Genomic DNA, 21,998 nt, shown 5'->3' with positions numbered 1-21,998 from the left:
AAAGGTGAATCTATCCCTTCTCTAAATAGTGACTTAAACATTATTTGTATTCCTGCTAAATAAAAATATTGAATTTTTTCACTTTATTTTTTACTAATCTTTGTTAATAGTTCATCAACTGTATTTTTTGTTAAAAGATTTAATTTATGTTGTCCATAAGTTGTTCTTACATCTATAATTTTTTCTATTTTGTGATATTTATTTATTGCTATTCTTTCTCTTTTTCAAATTCTATCAAAAACTTCATATTTTCCTATTTTTAAGTCTAACAATAATTTTTACAATTTTCTAAACTTGTTATTATCAAAAAAGATATTTAATTCATATCCTTCTATTCCTTCATATTCTTGTATATTTATATTTTTACTTTCTATTTTTTCAATTTCTATATTCAGATCCTGATTCATCCTCTTATATTTTACTTATATATACTTCTTGGTCATAGTATTCTTCAATATCTGATATTTCACTTAATTCATTTTTTATTTCTAAGTATTCTTTTTGTAATATTATAACTTTCTTTTTATCACAATCAGGGTTTATATGACCAATTTCTCCAAAATTTCAACATTTACATTTACATTTACATTGACTTTTATTTTTATTTTTATTTTTTTGTTGATTATATGAGTTATTTTTTCTTTTGTAATACCTTTTTCTAGGTTTTATATATTTTTTTATTAAAATTTCTAAATTTTTTAAACTTTTTATTCTTATATTATCTTTTATTAATTCTTTTTTAAGATTACATCCCCATGCACATTGGTTTTCATATCTTCACAACCTATTTTAGTTAATTTTCATATTTTTTCATTAATTATCTTTGTTAACATATATATGCAAGCTTTTTGAATAAAAATTTTATTTTTGAACCAAAGTTCTAGGTGTTCCAGTATTATTTCTAACATATTTTTCAAATTCTATTTTAAAATATATTCCTCATGAACCTGGTATTATAATACATGTCTTGGTATACTTCTTGATTTTCATTACTATAAAATTGAACATAATAGTAATTTTTAAATTTTACACATATCACATATTTTTAAGTTTATTAATTTTATTCTAGCACTATCTTTTTCTCTTATTGATTATTTTTCAGCATTTCTTATCCAATTTTCTCCTAAAAATTCATCTAAAATAAATTTCACTAATTTTTTTATACCTTGTTTATCTCATTTGATTATTTCTATTTGTACATTTCTTTTTATTAATGTTTTTGTATTATTGCTTATTCATTCCCACCAATTTCTAATATCTCTTTCAAAGGATGCTATTAAAAAATCTATTCTTCTTTCAGTATTTTCCTATATCATCTTTGTTATATAAAAGGAATAATATCATCGAATCTGCCCAAGTTAATAAGACTTTTTAGTAGCTATTTTACAATTTAAATCTAGTTTTGTTCCTCCATGATTAATTGGTTTATCATAATTATCATTTAATTCAAATCTATCTTTATATTTATTTCCTTTAAGTAGTTGTCTATCTCTTACTTTATCATAGAATTGTCTATATGATTTATTATATATAGGTGCATAGCTTTCATCTGTGTCATGTAATTCTTATTTAGATGTTCCTACTAGATTAGGTCATCCTCTAGTATTCATTAAAATTTGGTATTTACTTATATCAGTTAAACTTAATTGATCAAAATTTTCTATTAGCAAATATAATTCTTCACTCATCTTCTTTTTCTTCTACTTTTAATTTTCCTAATGATTTTCCCTAAATTCTTCTTCCTCTTCTAGTATTTTTGGTAATATATTCTTTCTAAATTCATCATCAATACTCTCTATTTCTATTACTATATTTTCTTTTTCTATATATTTCTTTCCTATTCGAGTCATTTCTTTTTCTATAATTTTTTTTATCTATTTTCTTATCTTTATTTTTATTATTTTCTTTTAATTCTCTAATCTCAATTTTTAATATATTTATATCATTTATTGTTTCTTTTACTTCATTTATCAAATTTTGTACATCATTTATCAACATTTTTATTAATGATTTTAATTCTTCCATATATTCACTTATTGACATTATAATTTTTTCTTATTTCTAACTCATAAGTTAATTTGCATCTTTTATTTTCTTTTTTATCTATTATTTTTCCAAATCTTCTTTCAACTATATCTGGATCTACTAATTCTTCTTTTACCATAGTAAAATATTTGCCCTCAAATTTTAGTCTTTCACATTTTAATTTTGTTAATTGTCTATTATTTGGTATTCTCATTCGTTCTGGTATTAACATTATATTTCTTATTTCTTCTTGTATTTTATACATTTTTAAAAGTAATTTATTCAATTTTTGATGTATATTATCAATTGTACTCATATTTTTTTTTATAATATAAATTATTTTCTTCATCTTCATATATATTAATAATTTTTTTCATGTGTATAAATATCTTTTATTTTTTCTATTATTATTTTTTTTAATATTTGTTCCTTTATTTTTTTAGGAAGTTCTTTGATTATTGTCAAAGTCATTATTTTTAATTTATTATGAATAGGTATTAAAAATATATAACTACATTATTCTTTTTCTAAATACCAATAATTATCTATTTTTCTTATTTTAATTTCCATGATAACCTGGCTCTGATACCAATATAGGGGGCTACTTAGAGTGAACAAAAATCAATTAAATCAAATAAAAATATTAATCAAATAAAAATTATCAAATTTCAACCAATATTTAATTTTAAGGACTAAAATAGAAAATTTCTATATTATGATGCCTTGTTATGTAATATCCAAATGGAGGGCATTTTTGATATATAAATTGCCTAAGGGTCATTTTGGAAAAATAACCATTTTGAAAAGGTTATTTTCATATATTTCCCTATAATGACTTACGCGTTTTTAATTTTTAGATGGTACTTCTTCCAAAGCGTGTTAGCAGAGTTGTATATGAATGTTTAAGGAGCAATGGTTGACCCGGTTTTTTAACCAACAGTGAACCGATTTAATGACTTCTACAACGTATTTCACCAAACATTTAGAAGGGTATATTCAATTTAGACTTCTGAAAAAAAAAATTTTAATTCATAGACTTGTAAAGACTTTTATACTCTGACAACATTGATACAAATCTTTTTGCTTGGGTGTGTTTTTTTTTTTTTTTTTTTTTTTTTTTTTTTTTTTTTTTAATTTATTTTTTAAAAAAAACAATATCGATTATTGTTATGAAATTTTACCTTTTTTAAAAAACTCAAGAACTAATATGTACAGAAAAGAAAATTTTGAACCCTCCAAATATGAAAGTGTCTATAACTTCCCCAAGACATACTCCAACCTAGAATAGCTAAATAAGGAAGTAAAATTAATTCTTGTTCATGCATAAGCTTCTCTCTTACTACGTAAAATATGTACTTATAAAATATAAAAAAACATTACTTATAAGTAAAAATATTAATTTAAAAATTGAAGTGAGTATTTAACTTTATATAACTTTTTAATTTAAATATTAACCTATATATAAAAAAATTACTTGGAGAGTAAAATATCACTTATAAATGATAATAAAAATTATATAAAAGGCTATAAGCTGAAAATTTACTAAAAAAACATATATGTAATTTTAATCTTTTAAAAAAATTTCAAAACCAATGAATAATAAACTCATAAGCATGGGTTGGATTATTTTAAAAACCACTGCTAAAATCACTTAAAATCGGTCTGCTCATAAAATGCTCAAAATTGATACTTTAAAAGCTTATAACTAGTATCTCAAAACTCCCATGCACACCCTTAAACTTTCATAGATTTATAGAATTGATTTTTGAGAGACTTGAATTGTAAAGAAATGACGTATATAACTTATATGTCTATGTGACTTATTTGATTCTTGAATTTATTCTTCTTGATTATTGATTGTGTGTTTTGTATCTTCATTTTTAATATATTTGTCTTATATTCTTGTGTTGATGGAATAACACAAAGAATGAAAAGTTGCATATAAATTGAGAACCATAACCCTATATATAGTTTTCATATATATTTCGTCCATCACGAAATACAATTTTAAATGAATCTGGTTTCTACTTATATACTTCGTTCCATACTTTATTAGATATCCTAACCCAACAATTTAATTATTTATTAAATCACTTTAATTTTGAGCTTAACTTTAAAATAGCTTTATACACAACTCATTACATATATAAGCCTACATGATACATTAATTTTTTTTCCAACATAATAAACCTCTATTATGAAAACTAGCAATTGCTATAAAGGTGAACATATTCTTTTCAAATAATATGCTTATCGAAAAGAGACATGATATTAGTGACATTGTCAATATATCTATCTTTTGATTTTGAGCAATTAGTCGAACCTCCCTCTCCACCTTTTTCAAAAAAAGTACATAATTTTCTTAAGGTGTCTATATTGTCCAAGTTGTAGGAAATAGAGATCAATTTTGTTTCCTAAATTTGTGTAATTCAGACAATAAGCGGTCTGTCTCATCCTGTTGGCATATCCGGCGCCAGTTCTGTTACAGTAAGCGTGTTGGAAAGTGATCGTAGGCGGTGAAGATCGGATGCCCGGCCTTGTACACCCCTTTCTCGTTACAGCCCAAACTCTTGCTCGATGACCTATTAAAGAGAGCTGCCACCCTTTGCTTTTTCTTTTCATATGGACTGAAGCCGACCCTTTTTAGTTGACTATCAAAGTGCCGAATCAAAATATCATGGCATACTTGTCAAAAGTCAAAATTGAATTTAATTCCATCACAATTTCCGTGTCATCTTATGTCTTTTATTTATTTATTTTATTTTTTATTTTTATTTTTTTTTGGCAATCGCGCAATGAGTCTCTCACAAATCAAAAACTAAGTTACCAAAAAACCTATGCATGAAGAAAATTCACTTGGTATGTACCAAAAGAGTTCACAAAGTATCCTACGATCTCACTCCCGTGATAACTCGTAACTATATCACAAATTTAATAAATAAAATACTTAGGGAATCATTTATACAAGAAGACAAAAGAAGATGCTTTTAGTTTCTTTTTCCATTATTATTTGAACTCCATTATTTTCAAAATGCATTTTTTTTTTCAAAAAATTCATTTTCAATCATATATTCTTTCATAAAATAATATAACTTATAAACTCTAAACTTTTTCTTATCTTTTAACCATATATCTCCAGAAAATACTATTTTAAGATACATTTTCTTTCAAAATCACATCAAAATGGAGCCCATAAATAGTGATCGTATTGCAAATAAGAAACTAAATATCAAATTATATTCCAAAACAAAAAAGAAATGGAAAAAAAATTCAGTTTATATTTTAATTAGGATAACTAGGCTTGGACACGGAGATTGGTTGGGTTGACTTTGGGTTCAACTTGAAACCAAAACCGACTTGATTGGTTTGGATAAATTTTAGCCCAAATCGATCCAATTCAACTATTGAAATAAAAAAATCCTAACCGAACCAAATCAAATCAATTTTAGTCTATTCGGTTTGGTCAGTCAGTTTAGACCATTGACCCGAGTTAAAAAAAATTGTCTGTCTATTTTGGATTAAAACATTTGCATGCTTATTTTTATTTTCCTTGTGAGTGCGTGTTAGTAAAATATATATTGTAAATTGTAAATAATCGGTTTCCTCAAAGTCATCCTACATACCCGATAGTTTACCAACAAACAATTACACCAAATGGAAGCGAGGCAGAATTTGAAGTTTACAACAAAAAAATTTTCTTCTTACTTTTCTTTTGGAATTGAGAGTTTTGGCATAAGAGCCATAGATTGTAGACATTATTTTAGAATGAATTAATTTTGTAACTTTGTTGCCATTTTTTTTTCTTTTTAAAGTTCAAAGCTTAAAGATTTGAATTTTAAAATGAAAATAATATATATTAGTGGTTTTGGTCAGTTAATTGGCAGGTAACAACAATCAACCCGGCCTAACCGTTCTTTTAAGGGTTAAAATTAAACGAACCCACTAATTTTTAATTGAAACCGACTCGAACATTCGATTTAGTCCGTTATACAAAGTTAAATTCTAACATATTCTCATACAATCAGAAAAAAACCCACTAACGATATTTATATATAAAAAGTATTATTAAGTAGTTTAGAACCAAATATCAAAAGTTCTAACCAATCAGAAAATCTTATTAATTGCAAATTGACATGCAATCCTACTTTTTTTTTTTTTACAGGGGTCTTTGTTTCATTTCAAAATATCACCCTCATGTTTGGCTAATATTTATAATTTTTTTATAATTTTTAAACTACTTTTTTATAAATACATTTCGTTAGATCTATAAGTACTACTCACTTATTAATAATTTATTTTTGTTTATTTATAATTTAAATCGTTTATAAACACTTTTCAAACATGTTAATAATCCAAACTTTCAATAAAATTTTAGTTGGATCATTAAATTTTAATTTAATTTTAAATATCATCACTCTATTAAATTTTGTCCCAAATCGTCCTTCTAAATTGACAAAAATTACTTAATTGACAATGATACAGTATCTGATCTTTCAAGTAGTCGCAACGTAATACTCTAGAACATTTCCTGTTCCCCTCTTGCCTTTGATAATCACCTTGCTTCACCTAATAGTATTTTAGCACTTTTAAGTTCAAATTTAAATACTAAGAACCTTTGGGGGGTGTTTGATAGGTATTTTTATGTAAAAATACATTTTAGAATAGTAAATTAATGTGAAATGTGTGATTGAAAAATAAGGAAAAGTTTTTTATTTATGTATAATATTATTTTAATAAAGAATGTGTGGTTGAAAAGAAGAGAAAGAAAAATGCATTTTGAGGAAAATGGCTATCAAACGAGCTATATAGTAGAATACTATGGGCCCGTTTGGGCCCATTTTTCCACCCAAAAAATTGATTTTTTGACCGTTATTTCACTATTTCAGTAATCATATTTAACTTCTTCTCTCACGGGTGGATCCCACTTTTCTTCTAACGATTAAAAAATCAATTCTCAAAATCACTCCCAAACATCCTCTATATGGGATTTGGGGCCTCGCTGCAACTTGAGATTTAGGTGTACATTGTGTTCATTCATGGATGATTTGTGTTGTGAACCGCATTAGAGGAGCAAATCCACGCCACTCAAAGACAGACCTTGCTAAGAATTGACAAGGATTTGGATGTAATGTAGGCCTATGGTCACAACTGCTAATAATATTTTATCTTGATGTTATAATATATAGCCATTTGAGTCTCATTTTTTCATCAAAATGTATTTTTGAACAATGATTTAATCATATTTCAATCACACATTTTTAAATAAAATAATATTATATGCAAATCCAATATTTTTTAATCACATGTATCCATCGTATACTATTACATAAGACCCCTACTTTTTCTTTTTCTTTTTTTTTTTGTGAAAAAAATGAGATTCAAACAAGCCTATTGCAGAGATAAAAAGTACATATGCCCCCGCACTTGCCGTTACATAAGGATGGAAGGTAACGGAAAATGTGGTCCTCGTCTCTAATCTACCTCAAAATTTTATTTTGTAATTTATTTTATTTTTAAATTTAAAAATCTAAAATAAATTAAAAAAAATATAAGTAAAAGGACGGGGAAATGAGTATACTTTCCTTATAGGGCCTCCGACTCCTCCCCCACATCATCTTCGTCCCTATACCAATTCCTACAAATCAATGACAGACGGTAAAACGGGCGTTTCTTTCCAATCTTATCGTATTCCATTGTTATCCCATTTTGCTGTAGATCCAATTCTATTGACTTAAATAAAGAGATTCAAAGAGATATAAAAATTGTGGTTGAATTATAGGGTTTAAATGGATGACCACAGTCACCACACAACTTCAGGGAGGGGACCCCTGCAGGGGTCAAGTGACCCCCAAAATTTTGAGATTTTATTTTATTTTTTATTTTTTAATTATAGTATAAGTCTTGTTTGATGTCGATTTAAAATTAAATTTTAATTTAAATCAAAGTTAATAATTAATTTTAATAACATATTGTCATGAAATTCTTAACTTTTTAACTTTTATCAAAATTTACAAAAAAATTGATTTTAATCCCCATTAAACAAGGACAAAATCACAATAAATTTTAATTTTCTCTTTTCTTTTACTCTATTTTACTCTCCTTCACACCATTTACCAGAACATTAACTTTTTTAATTTTTTATAATTTTTTTTTACAAATTATCACATCTATTACAAATTTTTACTATTCAACCAAATTTTCAATTAATTAGAATCTAAATTTGTATTTTCTCATATCCTATTTCTGTACATAGAATGTACCTGAACTAATATATCAAATTTAACTTATATTTAACGAATTTTATTTATTTGATTAGATATTGGTTATATGTTTTTCCTTTCGGTCACTTGAATTGATTAAAATATTAAATACAATATAAATTTTTTAAGCATAAATATGAATTTTCTTGTGATGAACAAAATATTAATAAAATAATTGATCAAAATCAAATTGATGAAAATTATGAGCAAAATATTAATGAAGAAATGTTATTTAAGTTCTTGTTTGATATAGATTTTGTTAATTGATTTTTTAACTGTTAGAGATATAGTGAGTCCTACCCGTGAGAGAAGAATTCAAAAATAACGGTTTGGTCAAAAAATTAATGTGTTAAAATCTCTACTAAACATGCTCTAAATGTAAATTTGTATTTTCTCAAATCAAGTATATATTATTCAAAAATCAATAACAAAGTATTCGATTTGTATAGAGTTTGATTGTGCCCTCTAATTAAAAATTTCTATGTCCGTCCCTGCCCAACTTCATATAATCACACACAATAAAAAAAATTCACATATAATTATTACCAAAATAAAAGAAAAAAGAAAAATGAGAGAATCAGAAACAAAAATAAAAACACACAAATGGTAATCATTTAAAAAAAAAAAAACATTATATGAAGGCAAAACAATATTTTTTTTTTATTTTAGGTTTGATATATAGTTTTTTAGTTTTGATTAGTGGATTTTTCTTATATTTATTTATTTATTTTCTTGATTTCGATCTGATTTATATTGTATAATTTTTTCTGATTTAGGTTAGTGGAGTTTTTTGTGTATGCGAAAGTGTGTGTGATTAGTTGTATATTTTGCCACAGTTTGATGAAAATTTAAATTTTAATTAAAGTTAAAGTCAATAATTAATTTTAATAACATATTTTATGGAATCGACCATATTTCAACCACACATTTAATCAATTTTTTTTTTCAAAAACTATTAAAAATCTAATTTAATGCCTACTAAACAAGGGCTTTTTGTGGTAGCAGAAATAAAAAAAATAATAAAATAAAAATAAATAATAATAATAATAATAATAATAATAATAATAATAATAATAATAATAATAATAATAATAATAATAATAATAATAAAATGTATTTCTACTCTGGTTCAATTTTTTTTAGAGTTTTTTTTGTAATGATTATCAAGTTGTGTGTTCTTTTATTTTTACTTTTGATTCGCATCATTTTTAATTTTTAATTTTTTTGTTATGGTAATAATTATGTGTGATTTTTTTAGTGCATGTGTGTATTTTTTGCTGTGGTAGTAATTTGGCGACTCGACAAAAACGTTATAAGAAATTGGATGGTCATGATATACTAAATATAAAGTACAATCATCAAAATTAATTTGGGTGGTTATGCTGTCATTAAGTATAAAGTTTAGGGGTCATGGATGAATTTAATCCTTGAATTATAACTTTGTGAAATAATTTAAAAGAAATAAAATTACATTGTAAAAAGTCAAAAGATGGAAGGAAGAAAGTTAGAGGTGGCAAAAAAACCCGCCTTGAATGGACTGGTAGGGTGCTGGGCGGGAATCTGCCCCGTGAAGATAAAATAAATAAATAAATAAATAAAATAATAATTTTATTTCTAGATAATCTACCCGCTAAAGACCTATTTTAAATTTGTATTTTATTCTCTAATTATAACATTATTCGAAATTTTAAAAATGTAAAAAAATTAAATGGGGCAACAAATGAGACAAAAAGTTGTCGAGGCTCGGCCCTTTAACCCATGAGCTCGAGCTCTCGGGTTGAGACGAGCCCATGAGCTCGTGATTTTTTAAAATTTTTTTTTTGGTAAATTTGCACATTTTGGACCTTTTTTTAAAAAAAATTTCATATTTTTTGACGAGCTTGTGGGCTCGTCAAAATTGCTCGTGGATCGTGTGCCCTACTCGGCTCGGGCTCGTTTGGGGTTTGACGAGCCGAGCCGTTTGACATCCCTAAGTTGCCCCGCTCGTGCCCCGTCTAAAGCGGGGCAGGGTGGGATTTTGGCGGGGGCGAGGGGGCACGTTGCCATCTCTAAAGAAAGTAAAGCGTTAAGATTTATGGGAATGAAAGTGCAGCTTAAAGATTTATTATTATTATTTTCCTCAATGGAATTTTATTTATCTTAAGCTAAAAGGAGACTAAAACTAAGGGCTGTTTGATTTGCCACATTTTCCATTTTCCACAAAAATGGCTTGTTTAATTGCAACATTTTCTAGGCAATTCCATTTCCATCTTTTCCTCAACACATGCGCATTTTCCATGAATTGGTGGAAAACCAATTCTTAACGGTGAGAATTGAATTGGTTTTCCAGCTTTATTATTATTTTTTGTTTAATTTTTTTGTTTAATTTTCAACAATGATAACATATTTTATTCACAATTGTAAAAAATTATATCCTTTAATTGACAATTTTCATGAAAAATAAAGTCAAACGAACACAAAAAGATTCAAAATTTCAATATTTTCTAGGTGAAAAATTATGCTAATCAAACACATTTAATTGATAATTCCCAAGAGAACAAGTTTTAGGGAATTCAATTCCCTGAAATTGATTTTCTTTTCATTCAAATTTCATTCTTACAATTAAACGGACCCTAACTTCAATTGGACTATTTTCTTTAAAAATGTTTATTTAAACAAGTTTTCATGTAGCAATATTCTAAGACGGGAAAATTGCATATCTGTCTTCAATTTTTGTACGCATAACATAATAGTCTTCAACTTTTAAAAATGAGTAAATTGATCCTCAACATGTCACTACACTTGCACAACCAGTCCTTGTGAGGCAAACCGTCCAATCGATGTTGAAATGATAAAATTTAGTTAAGAAGAAGATGATAACTTTATCCTCAATTTTAACAGTATGATAAAAACATATACATACGAAATAGTCTCTATCCCCACCTCGTCGACCACCATTATGTGCACCCCAAACCCTGACAATTCCACCTTGCCTAGTGGCAGATTCATGAATTGAATTTAGTGGGAACCTAATTTCACTATGAAATTAAAATATCAGTCGCGCTAGACGTACCGAAGAATAAGTTTATCGAAGCCGCACAGAATGACGTGGCAGAGGAGGTGTATATAAGGCCAAAAAAACAAAACAGAAAATGAAGAAAAACCTTCCCATTTCATTCCCGTCTAAGGCGATTGAAAGTCGAAACCCTAGGAATCATTCCCTTCATCTCTTCCGCCGCCGCGATCATATTCCTCCTCCGCTTGGCGATTTGAAATGTACGGAGATCTCCAAACATCGAACACAGTGAAATCGCCTCCTTCATCTTCACGACCATAAGCCGCACACAGTGAAGTCGTCTCCTTCATCTTCACCACCGTGCGACGTAGCCTTGTCCAACTTCGACCGTCGAGTAAGTCCACAATATCAAGGTATCTTCACCTCCGTCATGTGGGTTGTGTTCTGAATTTTTCCTCAAAGTTGTCAACTGCAAAAGTTTGGGCTTCCTCCTAAACGGCATAATTTACCCCTAAAAATCCATTTGAAAAACGTAAGTTTCTTTCTTCATTCCAAGCTTTAAGTAAGTTTCCTTCCAAACTATAAGTGAAAGAAATTGTGAAAAACTAAGTTCCCTCACCTCTGTTGACAGACGCCACGCTCAGCTTCCACCAGCAGCATTCGACTAGCCCACATTCGAATGGCAGATGATATTTTGTGTTTGATTCCTGTTTAGGATGAGAAGAAAGAACATCGGTGTTTGTCACGGCTGTAGAAGTACAGAGCACTTCTTCAATGATTGTCCGGTAAAACGAGGATGTCCTTGGTGTCCAATGGGATGGGAGAAATGCTTTGAAGTTGAAATGAAGATGGAAAATCGAGGGCGATTATTCAAAATGTGTAGTAATAATTGTGGATATTTCTTTTGGGTGGAGAATGAAGAATCACGTGGTGAATCGAGTACAAGGAATGAAGCTCTGAATCCTGCAACCATAGATGAAGTTGAGGAAGATTTGTCAGCCATGTTCGATTGTCTAGCTCGAATAGCTGAAAAACGAGATGTCGAGTTAACGTTGAACGTGACTTTCCGCAAGGAAAAGGGAAGTGCGGTAGTGGATGGAAAGGGAAAGGGCCGAGCTTGATAACTAGTAGGAGAACATTATGGATTGTTTTTGTGTGTGTTTGTCGGCAGTAGAGTAAATAATTTTGGGGGCAAAGTGGTAGTTTAGAGGTGGAAGGCTTGTGTTGCATTGTAGAAGCCTGATTGAATTGAAAGATATAGTTGATGGTTGATGCTATTGAAAGGGAACATCTATTTCACCTGTCTACATTTTATTATTGTTGACGTTAAAACTGGTGAATTTTTCCTCTTCTTAAAATTTGACTTTGCCATGTAATGGAGCCTATGAATGGTTTAATTAGTTTAAATAAGTGTTTAATTACTTAAATATGACTGAGGTTGATCACCATACAGTTTCATTAGTTTAAATATGTGTTCAAAAGCATCCCTGAATTGTACTGCCGCATCAAGCATCATATAAGTAGTATTCCATTGTATTGGTTAATCAATAACTAAACATCCCTCAGTAGTGATTCCAACTCGTTGAGCAATCTCATTTAGTTTTCCTTATATTACTTGTGAACTTCCAACGTGAAATTATAATGTACATATTGTATTTGATGCTTACCCTTTTACATCTAATCTTTCATTTTAGTGTCGTTCCCACAGTGAGTATAGGTGTCATCAAAGTTTGATTCTCCAGAAAGTTGACATCCAAATTAACAAATTTTTCTGCGTTTGGTGTAGGGATCAACTGCATCCCATAAACACAACTTCTAGCTCTAAACAATGACAACAACATATGAAACCATAATATGCTTTCAATCTATTAAAAACGATGATAGATTGAAAAACGATAATGACAGAAAAATTGAACAATTGTTATACATAATGACAGAAAAATTCCCAGCAATTATCGATAATGCATATCAATACACATGAAAGTTCACTAATACACACGAAGGTTCACTAATAGACACGAATGACACAAAATCGAGTTCTCCTCATATGTTTATAATTTAGGAACTCAAAATAAGGACCAATTTTTCCAATGGCTTCCGCCCCCATTCCAATTCCCATATGAAATTTCGTCATCGTTGCGATTTGACGTAAAGGGCCAAATACAGGCAAGGTCGTCTGCAATGTGGGGAGCTGTTGGGAAACGATCTGTACCATTGAGCTGAAAATGAAATGCAACAATACATTATTAGCGATCATTTAATGTTTTCACCCAAAATGCGTAGGAAATAAAATAAACCTTTACTTGAGCAAAACTTGGAGGGATAAAGGTAGATGATGATAACTGCTGACCACCCACTTGGCTTTGGACATCACCCTACATCATTTGAAAATGTTAATGGAACTTCAAGAGAGCATAAAATAAGTTGTAATTACATTAAAATCGTAAACATACCAACAAACATTGTGAATCTTGAATTTGTCCAGAAAATTGAAAATCCAATGTAGCTTCTTCCATATCGGTACGGCTGGGTGGTAGTCTCTTTCCTTTGGATTTATTTGAAGTAGCCTGTACATAGACATGGAAAGAAATAAGATTTTGTAGCGAAGCTCCTTTTCTATTTGACGAGGTTAGTAAAGCAACATACCTTTGCCTTCTTTGAAGTGGACTCCAACGCACTTTTCCTTCGAAGTTTCCTTGGTGTGCCCTTTCTTTTCGATGTTTTTGGATCTAATACATTCACGCCGCCTTGACTTTGTTCATTATTACATTGGCTTGGTAAATGCATAGTTCGCTGGGAAAGAAGATTACTACCATTACTCGAATTTAAAGACCTCAGTTCTTCTGCTTGAGATTTTATCCAATCCTTTAGTGCACGAGCCCGTCCTTCGTCGTTCATAGCAAGGTCCGCCAACTCTGAAAATGTCTGACACAGATCATCGTATCGAATCTGTTCTGGAGTGCTAGCCAACCCGTTATAATTCACTGCGACTCTTGTGTGTGGTCTACTGACGTCTTTCCTCCATCTCCTTACTATATACCTGTCCGGTATTGTCATGAATTCATTACAATCGAATACCGTGATTGCATGCCTACAAATAATTCCACGAAACTCGAACAGAAGGCAACTGCAAAGAACGTCACGTGTGTCCATTCGGAATGACACAATATATATTTTCTTTCTCCTCCCCTCGGGATATACATCAGACTCCCGAATTTCATACTTTGTCCCGAAATATCCATCTGTAGCTACAATGACATCGCAATACACCTTTCCTATGAACTCATCTTGCACTTCCTTGAACTTGGATATTGTATAAACCGATTGAAATTGCTTTTCCATTTCGAAGGCAGTTGCACACGGCACCATTTGCGAGTATGACCCGAAATCAGCCTGGAACTCTTTCTCGACCTTGCTTCGAAGTACTCTTTCGTACTGTTCCACAAACTGCTTTAATGAGGTTTTCGAATGTACATATCCATCAAAGAATGCATTCATACTCTCACTTCATTGTGTTGTAGACATCCCTGCCCAGAATGTTGTCTTCAGGAAACACGGTACCCAACGACTCCTATTATCGTACAAGCCGAACAACCAATCATTGTCATGCAAGGTAAACTATTCCACCATCGTTCTCCAACCTTCTTCAAATTCATCAATAGTTTGGGAATCATAGACCAAATTGTGTAAAGATGAGAACATCGAACCTTTGTCAACGTGATAACCAAACTTTTCTGGCAACTTTTTCATAATATGTTATAAACACCATCTATGTTTTGTTTTTGGAAAAACAATTTCAATAGCATGGCCCTATCTTGATCCGTAATTATTCCATGGGGAGGTAGGCCATGCATGCACTCAAGCCATGTCTTGAATAGCCACACAAACGTACGCCTGTCCTCATTCGACAACAATCTACAACCAAGCAGTATTGATTGTCCATGGTGATTAACTCCGACAAAGGAGCAAAAGGCATGTCATACTTATTTGTAAGATAAGTCGTGTCAAAGGTAACAACATCGCCAAACTCCTTGTATGCTTGCCTAGATTTGTTATCTGCCCAAAATATATTTCGAAGCCGTGACTCGTCATCCAAATCCATATTGAAATAAAATCCCGAACATCGTGCTTGCATCTTTGAAAAGTAGGATTGTAAAGCTGCAGCGTCTCCTTCTCCAAGTCGTAACCATCTTACTTGTTCAATATAGTTTCGACAGTCCTTTTCAATATAAGTCATGTTCTCGTACCCTCCTGCTTCCACAACTGCGGAGTTGTAACTTTTGTGCAATGGAATTCCCGCCATATCATTCAATTCAAGCTTTCTCTTAGCATTTCCAGTCAATTCTCTGTTACATCGAAACAACCTCGACTTGGACGGACTTGTTTTATGATTATGCTCGAGATGGACGGTGTTAATTCTCCATTTTCCAACATTATCTGCAGATGCAGATATCCTTGCTCTACAATCTGTTTGACTTGTTGGTTGCGGCTTCAGAGTACTACTTGTGTTACTGGCTCTTCGGCCTTCATGACTACATGTGAATGTGATATATCTAACAACTTCGTCGTCACCCTTTTTCGAATTCCTTTTCCTCACAGGAAAGCCGACGGTATAAGCATATCTCTTATAAAAATCATGCAACTCTTTTTCACCATCGAAAATCATACCCACTTCCGGAGCAACCTCTCTATCTTCTCCTAACGGTTCTCTATCCATATTATTGATGTTGTCCCCAATTATCTCATCATCAGACAGCAGTAAAGGATCTTCATTCACGTGCTCCATACTTTCGTATGATGCAACCAAATTGACCGCGCAAGATTTATAACAAATTGTTAAGATACAGCAAATTTTGTTAAGCAAACAAATGTTTCAAACCATAGCAACAAAAGCCATCAATTATAGTGCTTAACTGCCCTATTTTTATTTTTCAACTTTCAAAAATTTCCTTTACATTTACATATGAAGGCATATATTCTGTGGAATTCAGTCAATACCATCCCAGCCTCACTACATTCTATTGCATATGAAGGTATATATTATGTGGCATTCAGTCAATAACCCAGCCTCACCACATTCTGTTGCATATGAAGGTTTGCTAATATATGGCATTCATGTACGTGTGTTCATTCCTTTGCAGTCGAGGAAGATTTGCCAGCAACATTCATGTACATGTGTGTTTGTGTTCAAAATGGCAGCATAATTTTTTTTCCCCAAAAGTCGACGAAGATTCTATGGTGTGTGTGTGTTCATTTTATGCGATTGGTGTTCAGAATCAAAGCATGAAGCTAAATAGAACCTGGATTTCGGCAACTACCGTCTGTGGTGTAGCAAATCGTCGCTAGACTGGAGAAGACAGTGAAGTCACTCGCACGGCTGAAAATAATGACCGTCGCTCAGAGAGTGAAATGCTGCAGCTCCGGTGCCTGGATGTTGGACAAAAAGTGGAGCACCAAACTTCTCCACTTCAGCATTACCTTTAGGGCTTCCAGTTTGGGGACGAAATAAGAGAAATGGCAGGTTTGAGGTAAAAAACCAATTTTTTCTCAGAGAGTGAAATGCTGCAGCTCCGGTGCCTGGAGGTCGGACAAGAAGTGGAGCACCAAACTTCTCCACTTCAGCTTCACCTTTAGGGCTTCCATTTTGGGGACGAAACAAGAGAAATGGCGGGTTTGAGGTAAGAACCAAATTTTTCCCTCGTTTCCTCTTACCACGTCAGATGCATTTTAAAATTCGGTACAACTTCTGTGAGAAATATTCTGTACATCTAGAATTATCCTTAAAATATAATAATATCAAATGTAAAAATGAAAAATATCGTACAAAAGAATTTTTCTCAAAAATATGTAGAACCTAGGATCCCACTGCCCCAAATTGACTCGGATTAGAGAGGTCAACGAGTCAAATTGAGCTAGCTTGTAAGTTGAAGTTCGCGGCTCGGATAAAAATGGATCAAGCTTTTTTTGGTCCTAACCGAGCTGAGCGAAGCCAAAGCTCGACCTAAAAAATAGGGCTTAGCTCTAGCCTCTCCGAGCCAGCTCTTTTTTTTTTTTTTTTTAAATTCTAATTTTTTACTTTTTTATAAAGGTAGCCGTAGTTGCCTTTAAAGGTAGCTATGGTTGCCTTCATTTTATTCTTAAGCCACTGGCAATTTTCGCCCTTGTTGGCAGGGATGCCATGGGCCAACACTCGAAAATGAGGCTCTACTCAAGCCCTGGCTCTGTTTCAATGAGCCATGAGCTGAGCCTAATTTCGCTTTTTCAGGTAGAGCCGCAAGTCGTTCGAGTCAACAAGTTGAATTGAGATCCCTAACTTCACCACTAACCAAACCCATCTTGAACACATACTCGTGTGCCTTTCTAGTCGAAGGGCGATGGACAAATTAACGGATCTGGGGAGGACACCACCCTAAAGTAGGGTTTTTGTGAAACAAGATCTGGTAATGTTTGCTTGCACTTGGTGCTATGACTACTGGTTGGACTCGGACCACTATGGTCGAGTTGGTTGCAAGTTGCTATGTCAAGATGTACAAACACGTGCGTGCGCACACACACACATATATATTCCCAAAAAGTAAAGTCGCTTATATTATTCTTTTTACCATTGTTTTGAAAATTTGATTGGACCGATCGATTCAATTGGAAATACCAGAAACAAATTTCAAATCCGGACCGATCCTAATATATTAATCAGAAATTGAAAAAAAAAATCCATAAATAACCCGTTGAACCAGCCTTCTTCTTCTTCTTCTTCTTGTTTTTTATTTTTTTATTATTAAATAGTATCAAGCATTGGCAAGCCCAATTTTATTTTCCTTCCAATCTAAGTGTTAAGAGTCATATAAAGTTTTCCTCAACTTTCGACGTGGGTTAAGTCGTGTAATCTTTTGCAATTTATATATTTAATAATTATTCACTTCTTTCTTTTAAACAAATTTTGGACCCAAAAGCACAAATAATTTCAATTGTACAATGCAAATTATTTTAAACACATTAATTGATAGTTTTTGATGTTTTAAAATAAATTATAAGATAATGAATTTAATTGACAAATATTGATTTATATTTACTTTGAATTAGTAATAATAAAATTTTAAAAATTGATATTGTTATAATATTTTATAGTTTGTTGGAGTATTTATTTATTTAATTTTGATATCCGGTTCGACCTTGGGTCGTTCGACCGTTTGACCACCCTTTTCATTTTCCGGGTTGATGTTCGGATCGATTTTCAAAACATTGTTTTTTACAATTTCATAATGCTACAACATCATTATAAACTACAAGATTGCAATTCTAAATTAATATCAAGTTAATAATCTATTTAATTAAAAAATGTCCTAATCTCGATTCTAACCAGTGCAAAAATAAATAAATAAATAAATAGAAAAGAAAAGAAAATAATAGACTACCCCATCCTGAATAATTAGTAATTTATTTTTGAAACCTAGTGCAACTACGAAATAAATCACTTATTATAAAAAAACTACTTCAAGATGTTAGTTTGCACAAAGACACCATGTTTGAGAATGTTTACATCATCCTTCATCTTTTTATTTGTCCTCAAAAAGTAATGGTAAATTGTTATATCCAAAAAAGTTTCAACTAAATTTAGCATTTTGAGGAATTTAACAAAAAAAAAGATAGTTAACATTGTGTTTAGCTCATTTTTATAAACAATTTATATCGTAAATTACATAACTCTATGTGTTTAAAGATTACGATTAAAAAATCAAGGATGAAATTTCGTTATTCACAAATCAGATATCAAAGCATAACGCACCCACCTACCTATCAAAATCTTAATTCATTTCTATAAAACTCTCTCTCTCCTTTTCTTTCCCTTCTCACGTCAGCGATTGATGAATGCTGTCCGACGATGAAGGATCTGCCCCGGTCGACGTTGAGGCATCGGGGGTCGCTGAGAGTTCTGAGCAACATCGTTGGCCAACGCTGCTGCGAACGACAACATCGGTTGCAAACGACAGCATCTAGCAACAGCATCCTACCACCTCCGAGCGCCACTACGAGGCCTCGCTTGATGTGAGAGTCGAGCATCAGCATCGTCGCTATTGTGCGACGCATTCGCAGTCAAGCGTCGACAATGGCATTGCCCTTGCCACTGCTACAGTTCAATAGGGGGCTCTATTGGAACTTGCTTCTTTTGATGTCCCAACTATTTAAACCAGTTTTGGGGCGGTTTGGGAGATATTAGACGGTGGCAAATATGGTGGTGTAGAGAAGGTAAGATGGTGGTGCTACAGGTGGTATTGGTGGTGAGGTGATAATGGTGTGATGGTAGTGGTACAGGTGGTTGTTGGTGTAAGGATTTTTAATTAAAGATGGACTTGTATGTGCAAATAATTGTGTGTTAAATTATAGGCTATCGAATTCGGTCGAACCCGATTAAAGTGATCTAATAAGGTTTCGGTTTTGGGCTTTAATGTATCCAATTAAAGTATGGGTTTACATATGTGTAGAGACCGGGCCCAAGTCCTAATTCTATGATGGGCCGAATTAGGTCAAAGGGCATTCCCATATAAATAGGTTATGGTCCCCAGATCACACGCAACGAAACGAATTATTCATTCTCTACTGCATCCCATCACAGAGAGGAAAAGGAGACTGCGTGTAGATTTGGAAGATCATACCGCGAAATCCATATTGCATTAACCATGTCAGATTCAGGTATGCTTCCGCTTTAATTCTTATATTTCTCGATGATTTAACATGAAAGATCCAATAATTTAAAGTATTAAATTAATCTAACAAGTGGTATCAGAGCCTCTTCATATTGAATCATTGAGAATCAAAGGTTTTAATTTGGTTCTTGCAATATATTTTGAAATTTTCAGATTTAACAATTTTTTGGTTATATATTTTGTTAAATTTGAAAATTTTTGCGGTATAATTCTTGTTATTTTCGTTCGGATTAATTAGTTTTGAAAATTCAGATTTGGAATTCGGAAATTTTGAGATTCAGTTTAAAAAAAAAAAAATTTGAATTCGCCGGCGGCGGCAGGGCCCTGGTTTTTTTTATTTTTTTGGGGGCGGGGGCCTCTCTTGTAAATTAGATAAGTTGAGGCCCCTGGTTGCAATTAGGGTTAGGGTTATAAAATTAAGATTCCAGTCCCTAACCTTTAAGTTATATTGAAATTTGGGCCTTTAAGTTTCGGATTTAATAATTCAGTCCCTAAGGTTTTAAAATTAATTAATTCGGGCCATTAAAGTTCTGAATTTATAATTAAAGTCCTCCAAATTAAATTATTAATTCAAATTGGCCCCCTAAGTTCATAATTAATTCAAATTGACCCTTAAAGTTTCAAATGTTTAAAATTTGATCCCTAAAGTTTTGAATTGATCAATTTTGACCCCTAAAGTTTAAAAATTTGTTCTAATTGATCCTCTAAAGTATTGAATTAATTAATTCTGGTCCATAAAGTTTTAATTTTATTAATTTCAACCCCTAAAGTTTGAAATTAATTAATTTTGCCCCCTTAAAGTTTTGAATTATTAATCCTAAGGCCCCTAAAGTTTAAAACTAATCAAAATATGCAAAATTGGTGATTCTCTTTCTCAAATTTTGGTACAAAAGACTCTTTTAAGAGATATAATATTCGAAAGTTCGTTAATTGAAGCAACATGTTGCCAAAGCAAACTCTCTTGTGAAAATTGACTAACTTAGAATGTTAAAAGGTGTTTGTGCACGTGTTACTCATGGGAATATTGGTCGGCCCAAAGGAAGGTCAATATTTAGCCGAATACACGTGCACCTGTGGTGATAAACGTGTGACGATTATTTGGTTTAATGTGTGATCAATAAATCGGTCCAAAGAAAGGTTTATTGATTGACACGTTGTTTTATCGTCAATGTTTGATCACTACGCCAAGAGTACAGCTTACAAGCCAATATCTCTGTCCAAAGACTGGATATTGATGTTGTGCTTGGTATCTTGTGATGGGCCCTACCACTATTTGAGATTATTATTATTATTTGCATATTAAAGATATTCATGTGAGCTATTCATAATAAATGTTCTCTAATTCAGTTTCAGGTTCTGCTGCTAATATCTCTGCTAGCATCAATTCAATTCCAATGTTAAATGGCACAAACTTCAGGGCATGGCAAGAGAATGTTATGATTGTTCTCGGAGTCATGGACCTAGACCTTGCTTTACGGGTCAATTAACCTGCTGCACTTACTGATAAGAGTACCTCTGATGACAAGAGGGAGATGAAAAAATGGGAACGATCGAACCGCATAAGCTTAATGGTCATGAAGCGTGCTATTCCAGAAGCATTCCGGGGCACTATGTCCGATAAGGTGACTACGGCTAAGGGTTTCCTTGAGGACCTTGAGAAGAGGTTTGCCAAGAATGAAAAGGCTGAAATAAGTACACTTTTGGCAAATCTTGTAGAATGAAAAGGCTGAAACAAGTACACTTTTGGCAAATCTTGTCTCAATGAGGTATAAAGGGAAAGGAAACATTCGGGAGTACATTATGGAAATGTCTCACATTGCTTCAAAACTAAAGGCACTCAAGTTGGATTTATCTGAAGACTTGTTAGTGCACTTGGTTCTGATATCCCTTCCGGCACATTTCAGTCAATTCAAGGTGAGCTATAACTGTCAAAAGGACTCATGGTCCCTTAATGAGCTCATCTCACACTGTGTCCAGGAAGAGGAAAGACTGAAGCATGAAAAGACAGAAAGTGCT

At 31.7% G+C, this 21,998-nt stretch overlaps 1 pseudogene; it reads right to left on the bottom strand.

The window, feature by feature from the left end:
• Positions 1 to 13,346: 13,346 nt before the first annotated feature.
• LOC111379638 lies at positions 13,347 to 16,066 on the bottom strand (annotated as a pseudogene).
• Positions 16,067 to 21,998: the final 5,932 nt, after the last annotated feature.

Source organism: Olea europaea, unplaced genomic scaffold (genome assembly GCF_002742605.1).
Source record: "Olea europaea var. sylvestris unplaced genomic scaffold, O_europaea_v1 scaffold2013, whole genome shotgun sequence".
NCBI lineage: Eukaryota > Viridiplantae > Streptophyta > Magnoliopsida > Lamiales > Oleaceae > Olea > Olea europaea.
This window is presented reverse-complemented; position numbering and strand designations above follow the sequence as displayed.